This window comes from Periplaneta americana, chromosome 5 (genome assembly GCF_040183065.1).
Source record: "Periplaneta americana isolate PAMFEO1 chromosome 5, P.americana_PAMFEO1_priV1, whole genome shotgun sequence".
Lineage (NCBI taxonomy): Eukaryota > Metazoa > Arthropoda > Insecta > Blattodea > Blattidae > Periplaneta > Periplaneta americana.
The window spans coordinates 99,486,338-99,502,573 of NC_091121.1; the positions used below are offsets into that span (position 1 = coordinate 99,486,338).

Genomic DNA, 16,236 nt, shown 5'->3' on the forward strand with positions numbered 1-16,236 from the left:
GCTGTATCCATAAAACTGCTAGAAGAAGAACCGGGATTATCACTTTCTTTGTCCGCACTACGTTCATTTGATTCATGTTCATTAATATCACATGAAATACCGGCTTCACATATAATTTCACCTGACCTATCCGGAAGTTGATAGAACCTTTTACGGCACGAATCACATATTCGTACATTCAAAGACTCCGCTAAATTGAGCTTTATCAATAAATCGCGACTTACGCGTCTTAGTGTACTTTTCCTTTTAAAAGCGTGATTAGGAAGGTCAAATGGATTTAAACACTTGTTATATATTACGCGATCTTTACCGTCACTCATTTCGTAGAAGACACGTCACAAGCGTTAATATCGACACAGAACTTCACTCCATGAAATTCAAAATCTGATTGATTATTTTTCTCTTCTATGTTTTGTCTCCGTTTACTGCAGGGGCGGCTTTCGAAGGGGGGCTGCGGAGCTGCAGCACATCCAGACATTTGTGCCTCTTGCCTCATTTTATGTTATTAAATATATTAATTATACAGTCTCTATTTAGCGGCTCGAATTTTTTTAAATTTCGCTGTCATTGACATGCACGCAATTGTTAGTGAAGTCGCTTCCTCCCCTGTTGCTGCCAGAGCGAAGCCAGAAACAAGGACTATGGGTGAAGCCACTTCCTCCCCTGGAGCTGCCAATCTCGTTTCGGATGCTTTGCGCTTTAGTTTTACCCCTCCCCCTGCTGCCCCTGGCCATGAATCCAGAGTTTCCAGGCGCTGCAAAATTTACAGCAGCTTGTCAGTAGCGCGCAGTTTTAAATGCATTTTCTTTAATGTTGTGAGTATAGCAAGTGTAACAATGCTTAATTGTGTACAATATTTACAGTATATTAAGTTCAGTACCTTAACAATTCAGGAGAAATGTGAAATTAAGTGCCCATCAGTTGAATCTCATAACGGTAAGAGCCGCTAAACAAAATACAAAAGCTCGCATATTTTTTGCTGATTTATCCAGTATCCCTGCTTTCTTCTCTCAATCTCCACACAGTCTGTATTAGATTAATGTGTTTCAAAGACAATTCCATCAGCTGGGGCAATAAGATGGAGTTTTAAAATAAGAACAGTCATTGAATTTACTCAAGTAAGATCAAATTCAACACTGTTCATAAATGAGATATTAAGCATACAAAGAAATAATTTATTATAGTTGTATGAACACTTTTGTAAAATTAAATTAAAATTAATATAATCAGTTAAAAACCAGACATGTTTCGGAGGAATGCTCCTCCATCTTCAGTGGCAATACCACGACTGCAAAAAGAAAATGAGTATGTGAGAAGATCGTGCATAATACTGAGAATTACAAAAACAATGATGAAATGTCAATAATTGTTAAAAATGAAATGGCATGAGTGTTACTCAGTATCATAAGTATATTTAAAAAATAATAATGAATAAAACTAATATTTAAAAGTTGTCAAAAATGTACTATCTAATAATAAAGAACTTATATGTAAATAAGTACAAGAATGAATTGAACAGATATGTATAAATCGTAAATAGTACTTTAAGTTACAAAAATGAGTTTAAATATCAAAAGATCGTTGAAATAGTAATAAAGATAAAATGGCATAAAAGTTATTCATTTCTAAAATATTTGATAAGTAAAATGAAAATAGAAATGAATAAACAGGTGTTTAAAATTTATCTTAAAAAATATGTTATCACATGGTAAAAACTTGTGTAAATATTAATAAGTACAAGAATGAATGAATGAATAAGAAGAATGGACAGAATTACAATCTGGACGTTAGACTCACCGCTGGTACAGATGTTCGTCCGCGTATAGTGGCTTAAAGGAGACTAACTATGCTGAGGGATCGGACAGAAATTGCGTGATTGATACTACGTTGATCTTTTCTTGTTCAAATCGGAAGTGATATAGAGATCAAAAAGGATGTTATTTTCATAAATTGCTTCATCGTTTAAATTTTGAGAATTAACAAGTTTATCTTTATAAATTTCAATAGATTCTAAAATATTCAATAATTTACCTTTCCTATTAGTGTGTAAGATATCCATATCAGTATTAATATCTGTAAAGAAATGTTGATTATTGAATATATGTTCACTGAAGGCAGAATGCGAAACTTCACGAGAAATATTTTTATGTTCTTTATATCTTATATTAAAATTTCGGCCAGTTTGACCTATATATGTGGCTTCGCATTCTGGGAATTGACAATGTAATTTATATACGCCCGAATAATTAAATTTATCACAGTTGCTTGAAGGAAATTTATTAAACAAAATTTTGCCTAAAGAGTTGTTTGTTTTGTAAGCAATATTGTAGTTTAGTTTTTTTAAAACAGCATCAATAGTATGAACGTAAGAATTCGAATAAACGAAACTAACATAATCTTTTCGCTCTTTGTTGTTTGACAAATGGGTGAAATTTTTTTAAATTGTTTGTTCCGATTCGTCTGGAAAATAATCCTGTCTACAAAATTCGTATTACAGCCATTGTCTAATGCTATAGTATAAATTAAGTCTAGTTCTTTATCATAATCTGATTTGGACATGGGGACATTAAGTAATCTATTAATTAAACTATGCAATCCTGTTTTTTTGTGTTGAATGGGATGGTTCGAATTAATAGGAATTAGGTGTGTAGTTTGAGTTGGTTTCCTATATATTTTGTAACTAAATCTGTTATCTTTCCTTTCTATTGTCAAATAGAATACACACTAATAGGAAAGGTAAATTATTGAACATTTTAGAATCTATTGAAATTTATAAAGATAAACTTGTTAATTCTCAAAATTTAAACGATAAAGCAATTTATGAAAATAACATCCTTTTTGATCTCTATATCACTTCCGATTTGAACAAGAAAAGATCAACGTAGTATCAATCACGCAATTTCTGTCCCATCCCTCATCGTAGTTAGTCTCCTTTAAGCCACGATACGCGGACGAACATCTGTACCAGCGGTGAGTCTAACGTCCAGATTGTAATTCTGTCCATTCTTCTTATTCATTCATTCTTGTACTTATTAATATTTACACAAGTTTTTACCATGTGATAGCATATTTTTAAGATAAATTTTAAACACCTGTTTATTCATTTCTATTTTCATTTTACTTATCAAATATTTTAGAAATGAATAACTTTTATGCCATTTTATCTTTATTACTATTTCAACTATCTTTTGTTATTTAAACACATTTTTGTAACTTAAAGTACTATTTACGATTTATGCATATCTGTTCAATTCATTCTCTTACTCATTTACATACAAATTCTTTATTATTAGATAGTACATTTTTGACAACTTTTAAATATTAGTTTTATTCATTATTATTTTTAAATATACTTAGCATACTGAGTAACACTCACGTCATTTCATTTTTAACAATTATTGACATTTCATCATTGTTTTTGTAACTCTCAGTATTATGCACGATCTTCTCACATACTCATTTTCTTTTTTCAGTCGTGGTATTGCTACTGAAGATGGAGGAGCATTCCTCCGAAACATGTCTGGTTTTTAACTGATTCTATTAATTTTAATTTAATTTTACAAAAGTGTTCATACAACTATAATAAATTATTTCGTTGTATGCTTAAGAACAGTAAATGTTGTTCATGAGAAGAAGGAGCCATTGCTAGAAAGTTTTCAAACCATAATGGAATCTGAAACATCTAACATCACAATAAATAGGTAAGCGCCCTGTTGCGTGCCCTTGAAGATCCTGAATTCAATTTCTGGCTCAGTTTTTTTTATTATTTTTTTATTTTTTATTTATTGATGTATCATGTAGATATATTATACAACCAACTTCAACATCGCCAGTTAGATATTTTTAAAATTAAAATCTGCACATAAAACAAATTAAATTATGGTTTATTTAACGACACTCGCAACTGCAGGGGTTATATCAGCGTCGCCAGTGTGCCGGAATTTTGTCCCGCAGGATTCTTTTAAATGCCAGTAAATCTACTGACATGAGCCTGTCTCATTTAAACATATTTAAATGCCATCGACCTGGGCCGGGATCGAACCCGCAACCGACTATGCTACCGAGGCCGACTCTGCATATCAAGCTTTGTTAATGCCATACAGACAATACGGAACAGTGCACAGTTGAGCGGCGAGATCTGTGAAAATGAGAACCCTAAAAAGCGTCGTAAGGTCGAAGGGATTCAGACAAGGGTTGCGACAGCCAAGGAAGTGTGTGACCTCATTATCACACTAGCTAACACCCGATTCCAGTTCATAGATCATCTGATATTATCTTCTCTTCTGTATCAAGAAAAATTTGAATGCTAGAAAAGCTCATTTCCTGAGAATGACCTAAATGTATGTGTGAAGCTTTTTCTAATGTTCAATAAAGACAAAATAAAAACGGAACTCCCTGTGTTTTATCAGAGACAAGAATAATTCAGAAATATCAGTGACGCAGTCAAGCTCTTGCAGTTTCTTCTATCTGAGGACTTGCAGGCCTCATTTTCAGAAGTTGTGGAACTACTACGCATAGCTATGACCATACCAAGGACAACTTCCGAACCAGAACGTTGCTTTTCGTGTTTGAAGAGAGTAAAATTCTATCTTAGAAATACGATGAGAGAAGAGAGCCTGACCGCATTAGCTATGTTCTCCATTGTAAAGACTATGTTAAACGACATATCGGATTTTAATAAGAAAATGGTTCAAAAGTTTGCTACCTACAAGACAAGGCGCATGGAACTAATCTTTAAATTTTATTTTTGTATGCAGCCCCCCTGAATTCAATACCCACGAGCCGCCACTGATTTACTGTCATAAAGTTTAGTGCCTTATCCACCCTTGCTATCGTTAAACACTTGGCTATATAGTAGAGTATAAACATACAACATTATGATGGGCTGACAATAATAAAATCACTTTAGATAAGATATTTACTGTTCCTTAAGACATTAATCATTTGATGAATGAATATATTTGCTGTATAGTTTGGCGACTTCAGTTATTATATGCAACGGGGGATTTCGTAAAACTTTCCGCGCGCAGCCTTCTAGCACAAGTGTAAGTGTAGGCCTGCTGCCGCAAGCGGTTCATTAGCTGGGGATTGCGAGCGCGTGCATGCCGCCGGTAAATAAATTGTTGCAAATGTATGTATGCAGATCCCACATTTTTAACTGCAGTAGTTTACACATAATACATCAGTGAAAAGTCTATATTTTTTTTTCAGATTTTTAACTTGGCTATTTAATGTAGTAATTTTGCTTTGAAAAAGAAATAATTAAAAGTTAGGCCAAATTTTAAATTTATTTGTGATAGGCCTAAAGTCATAAAAAGTGTTGTATTTAGTCTTTGAAACGCGCTAAACCCCAAATCTCAATTATATGTAGACACAGATTTCCAAGTGAGCTTATGTAACAGAGCGCGCATAATTTGCGTAACTTCAAATAGTCATTACTTCACAAATAAATTAATAATTGTGGAAATAGAACAATACTGATCTCTTTATTTGATGTCTAGAATTCATAAAAAGTCAACCATTTCGAGAAAGTCGTGTTTTGTTGCTGTGCGATTTGACGTGAAATGATTCCAATGCTACTGTTTCCAGCCGATATTGCAACACCGTGCCTGTGCACGCCCCTACACTTAGTTCATCTTCAAACCTACAAGGGGACGCTGTCATAGAAACTTTCTCCCACTTCAATCGACCGGTGTGAAGTCACTAGTCACGTGACGCGGAGGAACCAGATCCACCCCTAATAAAAGGCAAGTTTTTACAGCTTCGACCTGGTTCTAATGAAGTGCATAGGCAGCAATATAACATGGGGGCATGAGATAGTTACTCTGCCCGCCATAATAAAAATTTACTTTAATTCAATTCCCCAATGTAAAAAAAAAAGAAAAAAAAAACTTCAGGGTCAGAACTCCTCTCACCTTCAAACCAACCACTTCTCTTCTCTTCTGATCCTTCAGTCCCTGACCGTAATCTCCTACAATATTTCTGCCTTCGACTCCCCACATTCATCCCGAATTCTTCGCTTAATCCCAACCCTCTCCTCAACCCCCAATAGAATCGGTACCTGTAAGTTGAGAGCCGAGCTACGCTGATCCTGCGGCAATACGTAGTCTACCGTCTCTCCGCTCGTAGCGTCAGAAAGTCGACACCGAGGAGCTACTCGCCAACGGAATGTCGCGAGTTAAGGCTTGTTAGATCCCTCGATCGCTAGAACTAACCGTCTACCTGTTTCCATTTCTCTCTCTCTTGTTCTTCTTCCCAACTCCACATCGTACTCTATCAGACCAAGCCGACTTTTTTCATCAACATAGACACTTACGTTACCCTACCTCTCAAACACACTCATTATTACTTTACTATTATACATCGTAGCTCACCCCACATCGAGGTCTGAAGATAAATAATTCATAAGTTACCAATTTCTATCAAACACTCTTTTCCCTACTTCTTAAATCAAGGGAAAATTATCTAACCTTTTTCTTGTTGTAAATAAACAAATATTATATGAAATAGTCTTTCCTTATGTTCATTCTTATCTCGCATCGTCCTTAGAGGCATATTTCGTCTCATACAACCAGTTTTTAAAATTGGAATATTACTTCTTACAGCTTTCTATTCAAGTGTCATGACTTCGACCTACATTAGGATATCAGAGAGAAAATTAATATTTACCTAAGAAATGTTAGAGAAAAGTAGAACAAGACTCCAAAATGGTGAAAGCATACGAAAATAGAGATAAAATTTCCTTAGCAGTGCAACCCGAGATTATTGAACAGACACTAATTTCACCGGCTATGATCTCTCCGTTATCAAAGACAGTGGAGTCAAAGAAAAGGAAACGAATTAAAAAAAAAAAGTCTGAGATTTTGCCTTCCTCACATTACAAACGGAAATTTCTAGCAACAAAAAATAATGGTAAAAGACCAGTACTAGTAATTCTTTACCTCCAACAAAAAAAGTCGTGCAACAATAAACAATGCACGAAGAGCTTCAATAACGACAGTCCATCAGCGTCAACTTCATCACATCGGACAGTCTCAGAAGGAACAATTTTCTGTCCTGGTTGTAACGAAACCTATGAAGAACCAATTTCTGAGGACTGGGTGCAGTGTAGTGAGTGCAAACAGTGGCGGCATGAAGTTTGTTCGAGCTACGAAGGCGTTGGACTTTATAAATATGTGGCAATACCAATCCTTAGTTATGTATTAGAAATATGAACAGTGACCACATCACATACTCCAAAAACATAATCGCAGATATGATTCTTTTTTTAGTTTAATTGAGAGTACGCAATATTAGGTAGGCATTAGAATAAACACTGAACTACGACCGGAATTATAAAGAAAGTAGATTAATTAAACAGTTAACCCATACTGGAGAAATGGAAGAAACACACAAACAAATTAATCTGTAACAGAAGACCTAAACTAAACCTAAAAGCAAAAGAAGCGTGGGAAAATAAAAGAAAAAAATGTCAACAAAACAGGGCTGCAACGTATTAAATAGTAAAAACCGCGAAGAATAAGAAGAAGCCCAAATGTTTGCAGGGCACGGAAAATGACTTACAGAAAAATGCATATCCAAGTTAATGCTATCAAAAAGCCGTTGTACAGTATTTCACAGACTCATTATCTAGTGATTGGGGATTATGATGGTAGTAAGGAACTAAATCAACTTTATATTATAGGGTGGACGGTAACCTCTGCACAGAAATGAAACTCGTAATAGATCATGAGAAGAGATTTGAAAAATATAATTATTTTTTTTAACAATCACCGTTTCAGAGGATATCGTTATGTTTCTAGAATCATTTGGCACACTTCACGGGTACTCTAGTAAGTGCGGCCTGGAGTCCTTACCTTCCTCTCCCTCTCTATTTTCCGCACGCAACACTGCGTTGCGTTGCAAGATATATTATTGTAACGATTTTCGCAATTATTCAATTTTAATTCATGATCACTGATTAACTTAAACTTCTTTACTGTGTTAACTTATTAGCTAATTATCTGGCTGACTAGATTCGAAGTGTTGTTCTTCATTTTCCAAAGACTAGTCACGATCGCGCGCTATCTCATGGTTTCCTCTTGCAATGGGATTTGTTCATGATTGTGTCGTAAATTCATAACTATAGGGTTTAATTTCCACAAAAATATTACGACGTTAACTGTTCAGATTATATTTACCTATCTGCTTGTATAGCAATCAGTCATATCTCTCGCGATATTACCGCAATAGAGGGCAGTAAACATTGGGCAAATCATTTTTTCCAGTATAAAGATGCTTCATCGAAGGAAAGGTGTAATAAATGTTTTGTTACATTTAACGTGTAATCTCTTAAATATTAGTGCATAGGTCCTCTTCTCTATATATCTTAGTTTACCTCTTGTCAATTATTTAATCACATCCTTTCACCGTATATCACAATATTTTGATCGATTAACAAATCGTTATTCTAAATACGTTTATGTGAGGTACTACATGATGTGCAATGAAATTATACCAGAAAGCATTCAAGGAAACTGAAGTGCACTCATTTTCTGCTCGTGTACTTGTGAGACATTACGTAATTTTCGATAAGTTTGTTTTTTTTTTTTTCTTTTTGAGAGATATTTTATGCAAAAGCGAAAACTAGCGATTACTAGGAAATTCCTATGCCCTAGTGCTGTTCATACAAGTTATTGACAAGGAAAATATATCACCAGCCAGTGTAACATTTGCAGTACTGTCTTCTGAGCAATATTGTCCTTATGTCTCCAGAAGCGACGAGCACTAATTATACTTACTCTTATACGAAATATTTTGAATTCAACATCTGTGCTGCCGTTCTTCTATCCTGGTATCATTGTACACTAGGTCTTCATATTTAAGTTAAAAACCGTGATAACTAAGTTAAACGTTGAAATTCTCAAAATATATAGTGACAATTGATATAATGTAGTTATGTCTGCTTTCAATGTGTTGTTTTTCGTATAAAGATAAGTTTCTTCGAAAATTTATTATGTGTGATTAATTGATTTGAAATAGTTTATATGCGTATTAACACAAAAAAATGAGGCAAAGCGAAGTTGAAGAACCAAAGAGCTTCCAAGTGTTGAAAGAGTACGTGGATCCAGCCGTGTATGCGGTGATAATAGTGACTGGACTGGTACTGAACGGCACTCTTCTGCTGATGTTTATACAACAAAAGGAGGTTCGCACTAGGTCCAACATCATGATATTCAATCTCGCTTTGTGCGACATACTCAACATAGCTGCCAATGCACCTATGCATTACTTCAATAAATTCGATCATGCTTCTGAAAACATACCTTTCTGCAGTTTACAACTAGCTTTCCGCCAATTCCTTAGAACAGTGAGCGCTCGTTCTCTGTTGGCACTCAGCATTCAGCGCTTCTGTGTCACAGTTCCACTCCTGAACAGCCGTGTTGTGGAATATTGCGGATCGTCCAGACTCACATTGCTGTACATCTTGTTCGTCTGGACTCTCTCTCTCCCTGCAAGCATCAATTGGGACATACACGCTTATTTATGTTCGTCTTACGAGAATCCAAAAGGTATAAAATTATCAACACTTGGTTATACATTGCTCTTCTGTGTAGTGTTACCAATTTTTATATTAGGCTTCAATCTAGCAACTGCTCGACGGTTGAGGCGAAGTGTAATGGAAATTCCAGGTGAAGTACAAAATTTTGAACTACAAGAACTCAGAAAAAGAAGTGCAAATGTAGTAACAGCCCTGGCTATTCTTTATATCATAAATTATACACCTTTCTGGCTCTGGAAAGTGGCCGTCTATTGGGGAGAATTAGAGAGGAATTCTCCTCTGGTGCTTTTCATAGCGTATTTGCCGAAATATTTGTTGTTTTTGAATGCATGCTTTAACCCCATAGCATTGTATATATCGAGAGCTACATATAGGCAACTTTTCAGGCATAATGTATGCTGTTTACAACCATACGAAAATTTAGAACATGATTAGAACGACTTGAAATTTTGTTCCTAGAAATTACAATGAAGTTGTAGTTCGAAATGGTTGAAAGTATTTTTGTAATACTTTAAAATGCATATAATATATATTCACATACATAAGTTTGCATATGTATTTCTTTATATAAAAATGTGTATACAGAGTGGAAGTGACTTAAGTATGCAGATTGAGGGCACAATAGAAGACATTAACATAAATAAGTAATTATTATTGGTTTCGTAATTAAATGCATAGTTAATTAGAAAATTAGACTGAACTTTCGCATAGTTTGGCACCGGTGAATCGCCGGAACATCTGCATCTGCCGGAATACGCACACAAACTCAGATCTAAATCCTGTACTACAACCACGAGAAAGTCTTTGGGGACAGAGACGAAGCGGGGTAATGCTGTGAATGAATGTTGATGTCATAAGATGTCATACGTTCACACACGTGGGTACTCGTATCTGTATTGGCTAGCTCTCACACCGCAAAATATTACATTGACAGAGACATATTGATACTACCCTAGTTACAAAATTAGATCACTGTTAATCTCCTGGTCTTTTAATCTCTGCTTACAGGAAATAACATATGAAGGAGAGCGCATGTTTTTTTAAACTGATGTTATAACGTTATTATTATCTTTCTACTTCGTTACAATAGATGACGCAATAGTAAGCACATTCATTTCATGGTTGATCTCCTGGTTGGAGAACAGTAGCGACATTCGGTCTTTTAGTCACTACTGTATAGGTCTTGGGATAATTTGGATATAAAACATTCTCTTTTCAATTCATATTCTGTTACCATGATAAAATTTTCCAATCCGTTTTTATATTTAGCACTATGACAGTCTAAAATGATTCTATTGCATTTTCAGGTATTTTGGCCTCTCCTTATCATAATACGAGTATTTAAAAAAAGACTTTACACATTTAGAAGCCTAAAAATATCTTACAGAAATGGTTAAGGTGTCGTTTTAAAGGACAATAAATGAAATTTCTACCAAGCAGTTATTTGGTTCGATGTGACAACCGTTTGTGATATAGCATACATCCAACCTACGGTCAATTTATTGTCATATACGAAATAGTACGTCAGGAGTCAGTTCTGCAACTGCTGAATTAATTTGATTTCTCAGCTCAGCGAGATGGGCAGGAAAAGAAGGAACAGACACTCGATTTTTGACGAACCCCCACAGAAAGAAATCGAGGGATCAGATATAGTCTGCGAAGAGCCCATGCAATTGCCACTACACGGCCAATCCTGTGACGTGGGAAATGCTGATAGAATAATTCACGTACCTCGAAGGGGTAGTGAGATGGTGCCCCATCTTGCTGGTAGTGAATGTTACCATTTGGTCATCTTCGCCAGTTTGTGGAATGCCGAAATTGTCAATAATGCCTTGATACACAATACCGTCTGTGGTGAATTTCGTGTTACGGGACTACATTTGTCAAACTTGATATATTGACTTTCATAATGAAAACTGAACAGATTCTGTAACATATGTGGATATTTTTCTATAACTTCTCAAGTTGAAAAGTACTTTTTGAAACGACCTGTAATAGCAGTAAATGCATCTATATTCAATTTACCCTAGTTATGGGGAAATATGGGTAGAATGTATATTATTGAAGTAAAACGTACTTTAAAGTCCTTATAAAATCAAATCGTCCCAATCATAGGTTAGTTTATGTATCCTAGAAGAAAATATGGATGTTAGGTAGAAATTAAACATTTCGATTAGAACTAACAATACAAAAACAATGTCAGCTAATACTATAGTTCTTCATAAGGCGTATTTGTAGATTTAAAAAATCTCCTATTAAAATCACTGACATAGAACTCTTCGGATATTTATTCATCTTTCAGTAATCCATAATTTGTGTACATGGCATGACCTGGAACGAAAACTAGTTATCAATTAACCTAGAATTGTATCCGAATTACCCCATGTTTGTAAATTATAATTTACTACCAAGCTATTTATATTATATTGCTAAATTTATTAAAAACATATTCTAAACATCTGTGATGTACAAATGCATGAATTTGGTTTCAGTATCTCACCTGGATTCCCAACAATATTGCTTTGAGTGTAATGAGTCGTTTCATAGACTAGTAAACAACAATAAGTAGATATTTAACGAGCAGTATCAATGTGATCAACACAAATTTTTCACATTTCATTGTACGCAATTTTGAAATACGAGTATATAGTATAAATATGTTAAATTGGCATTTATTCTAAGATTAGTTTTTTTATTCAATTTACTGTAATTTATACTCAAATTACCTCATTTTGTGATCTCTTAATTTATGCTTCTTGCGAGCCTGCCTCGACTGATTTATTCTCTAGTTCGCCCTCCACATGGTAAATCTTGGAGCGGAGACGTTCAATTCCCACCTGCCTTCCAGCCTCGCCGCCCTTGTTTGAGATAAGAGAGATCGGCCTCCTATTAAGAAGGAACACATGCTACCTTTTTCCCGCCGATACTGCATCACCCTGCCAATGCACGCCTGTACACTTAGTTCAGGTTTAAACCTTCAAGGGGACGCTGTCATCGAAACTTTCTCCCACTTCAACAGGCGTGACGTCACTAGTCACGTTATGGGGAGAAGCCAGAGTCACCCCTAATAAGATGCAAGCATTTAATGCTTTAGGCACAGAACTCCTCTCACCTTCAATCCAACCACTTGTCTTCTCTTCTGATCGCTTCAAACTCTGACCAAAATCTCCTACAACATTTATGCCTTCGGCTCCCCACACTCATCAAGGATTGTTCGCTTAATCCCAACCCTCTCCTCAACCCCTTCTAGAATCGGTAAGTCGCGAGCTGAGCTACGCTGATCCTCTGACCATAGAGTCTACCCTTTCTCCCCTTCCGGCGTCGGAAAGTCGCATACTAGGCTATTTTGATCCGTCGACTCCGAGGAGCTTCTCGCCATCGGAAAGTCGCATGTTACGAATTGTTAGATACCTCGATCGCTAGAAATAACGGTCTACATGTTTCCATCTCTCTCTCTCTCTCTCTCTCTCTCTCTCTCGTTCCTTTATCCACCCCCACATCGTACTATATCAGAGCAAGCCGACTTTTTTCTTCATTCTAGACACTTACGTTACCTCTGCCTCTCCCCCCCCCCCCAATATTACTTTAATATTACACATCGTAGCTCTCACCAAATCGAGGTCTAAAAACGAATAATTCATAAGTTACCAATTTCTATCGAAATACTCTTATCCCTACTTCTTAAACCAAGAGAAAATTATCTAAATTTTTCTAGTTGTAAATAAGCAAATATTAATTGAAATAGTCTTTCCTTATCTTCATCATAGTCTCGCATCATCCTTAGCGGCATATTTCTTCTCATACAACAAGTTTTTAGAAATGGAATATTATCTCTTACTTCTTTCTATTTGAGTGTGTCATGAATTCGACTTTAGTCAGAATATCAGACAGAAAATTAATACTTCCGTAAGAAATGCTAGAAGAATGGTAGAACAAGAATCCAAAATGGCGAAATCATAGGAAAATAGAGATCAAATTTACTTAGCAGGTGAACCTGAGATTATTGAACAACCACTAATTTCACCGGTTATGATCTCTCCGTTAGCAAAGAAAAGGAAACGAATTTTAAAAATAATCTGGGATTTTGTCTTCCTCTCCGTACAAATGGAAACTTCTAGCAAGAAAAAATAATGCAAAAAGAACCAGTTCTAGTAATTCTTTACCTAAGGTACAACAAAAGAGGCGTGCAACAATAAACAATGCAGGAACAGCTTCAATAACTACAGTCCATCAGTGTCAACTTCATCACATCGGACAGTTTCAGAAGGAACAATTTTCTGTCCTGGTTGTAACGAAATCTATGAACAACCAGTTTCTGAGGACTGGGTGCAGTGTAGTGGATGTAAACAGTGGTGGCATGAAGATTTTTCGAGCTACGAAGGCGTTGGACTTTTTAAATGTGTGGCAATACCAATCCTTAGATATGTATTAGAAACTTGAGCAATGACCACTATACATACTCCCTCAATATAGTCGCAGATATGATTTATTTTTTTAGTTCAATTGCGGGTACACAATATTTTGTAGGCATTAGATTAGACACTGAACTACGATGGGAATTATGAAGAATGTAGATTAATTAAACAATTAACCCATACTGGAAAAATAGAAGAAACACACGAACAAAATAATCTGTAACAGAACACCTAAACTAAGCTAAAAGCAATAGAAGCGTCTAAATAGTAAAAACCGCGAAGAATAAGAAGAAGCAGAAATGTTTGCAGGGCACGGAAAATGACTTACAAAAAAATGCATATCCAAGTTCATTCTATTAAAAAGCCATTAAATTTCACAAATGCATTGTCCCTAGACGTCTAGTATTGGAGATTGTGATGGTAGAAAGGAACTAAATCATCCTATATAGGGTGGATAGTAACCTCTGTACAAAAATGAAACTGGTAATAGATCATGAGAAGAGATTTTAAACATATAAATCAGTTCTTTTTATAACATTCAACGTTTCAGAGGATATCGTTATATTTCTACAGGGACATCACTTTATTTTTACTAACACTTTTAACATTAACCAAGCTATACTCGTAAACACTGTTACCCCCCTTCCATTACAGGAGTTTGGAGTTGCTAGTGCAATATGTAAACAAGTCATTTTACTAGCTATAGGAGGAGAGAAAAGTAGTGTATCCATTTATGTTACAGGGAAATATAGTATTACGATTTTCAGTTTGGTCATTACTTTACAGTATTTTATCAAAAAAACAGTAGAATAGTAACCATTTTTTTTCACAAACTCAAGTTTTCAGGAGGTTATATTCCTTATGTAATGTCTACATTATTCAGCATATTACTAACCTAATTAATTCTGAGGATTTTGTGAGCACTTCCGTAAGAAACCCCAATTTCTACAGCTAACTTCTTGACCGACTTATTACAACCTCGCTGCATCCTTTCTCTAGCATCTTCTACAGCTTCTTCTGTCACCTTTGTTGGCCATATTACACTTTTCTTCCTTTCTGTACACTCTGTTGCTCTAAATTTATCTACCAGATTAATGACATTTCTACGAAAATATTCCGTAATGATATAATCAGGAAATTGCGAAAAAAATAAAAACTGTTGTTCACATTCGGTTATATTGTAATATTCTAGTTTCCATCAACGTCCTTCATACCTACAAACAGTAAAACAAAACTCTTGGTTAAATAATGCTGTTAAGTACCTACCATATTATAGGGTACCGTACTTTCAGTAACTCTAATCTTCACTTCTGCTCAGTTCACACAGATAAATTCAGTTATGCTACACACCATACCTGTGTGAAAATAAACTTCAATAATATAAGCTTTTTCTTCTATAGAAAATGCAACATATTTCTGAAACACACTGTACTTTGTACTGTTTACTTCACTCCTAGCAACAGCGGTCGTAAGTTTGTGTGACTGACGTTAGCAAGGACGTTAGTGAAAGGGGTGGGAGTCAAGTACATTCAGAAACGCAGGTGCAATAAAAATTGAAGTAAATTTAAAATGATGTCCCTGTAGAAACATTTGGCAACATCACGGATACTCTAGCAAGTGCGGCCTGGACTCCCTACCTTCCTCTCCGTCTGATGTACCCCCGCAGCACTGCGTTGCGTTGCAAGATATATTTTAACGATTTTCGTAATTATTCAATTTAAATTCATGATCACTGATTAGCTTAAACTGCTTTACTGTGTTAACTTATTACGTAATTACCTGGCTGATTAGTTTCGAAGTGATATTGTTCATTTTCCAATGCCTAGTGAAGATCCCGCGCTATCTTATGCTTTCCTGTTGTGATGGGATGTGTTCATGATTGTGTTGAAAATTCATGGATATAGTTTAATTTCCACAAAAATATTCAAGACATTAACTGTTCAGTTTATATTAACCTACCTGCTTCTATAATATTTAGCCATTTCTCTGGGGCCATTACTACAATAGAGGGCTGCAAACATTGGCCAGAGACTATTTCTTTCCTGCCTAACTGTCCTTCATCGAAGGAAAAGTGTAATAAATGTTTTGTTACATTTTATATGTAACCTCTTAAATGTTGGTGCTTCGGTCCCCTCCTGTATATCTAGCTTATTCTTTTGTCAATTATTTAATCGCATCCTTTCATCATGTATCACAATATTTTGATTAATTCCCTAATCTTTACTTCTAAATACGTTGATGAGAGATACTACATGATGTGCAATAAAATAATACCAGAAA

The 16,236-nt window shown here is 35.3% G+C and overlaps 1 long non-coding RNA gene across 1 annotated transcript in view; it reads right to left on the bottom strand.

The window, feature by feature from the left end:
* Window positions 1-16,236, bottom strand: part of LOC138700046 (uncharacterized) — a 203,184-nt gene that overhangs the window by 169,133 nt on the left and 17,815 nt on the right. The window contains exon 2 of the long non-coding RNA XR_011332158.1: window positions 9,306-9,491. This is a non-coding gene — a long non-coding RNA (uncharacterized lncRNA). The remainder of the gene's footprint in view (window positions 1-9,305; window positions 9,492-16,236) is intronic.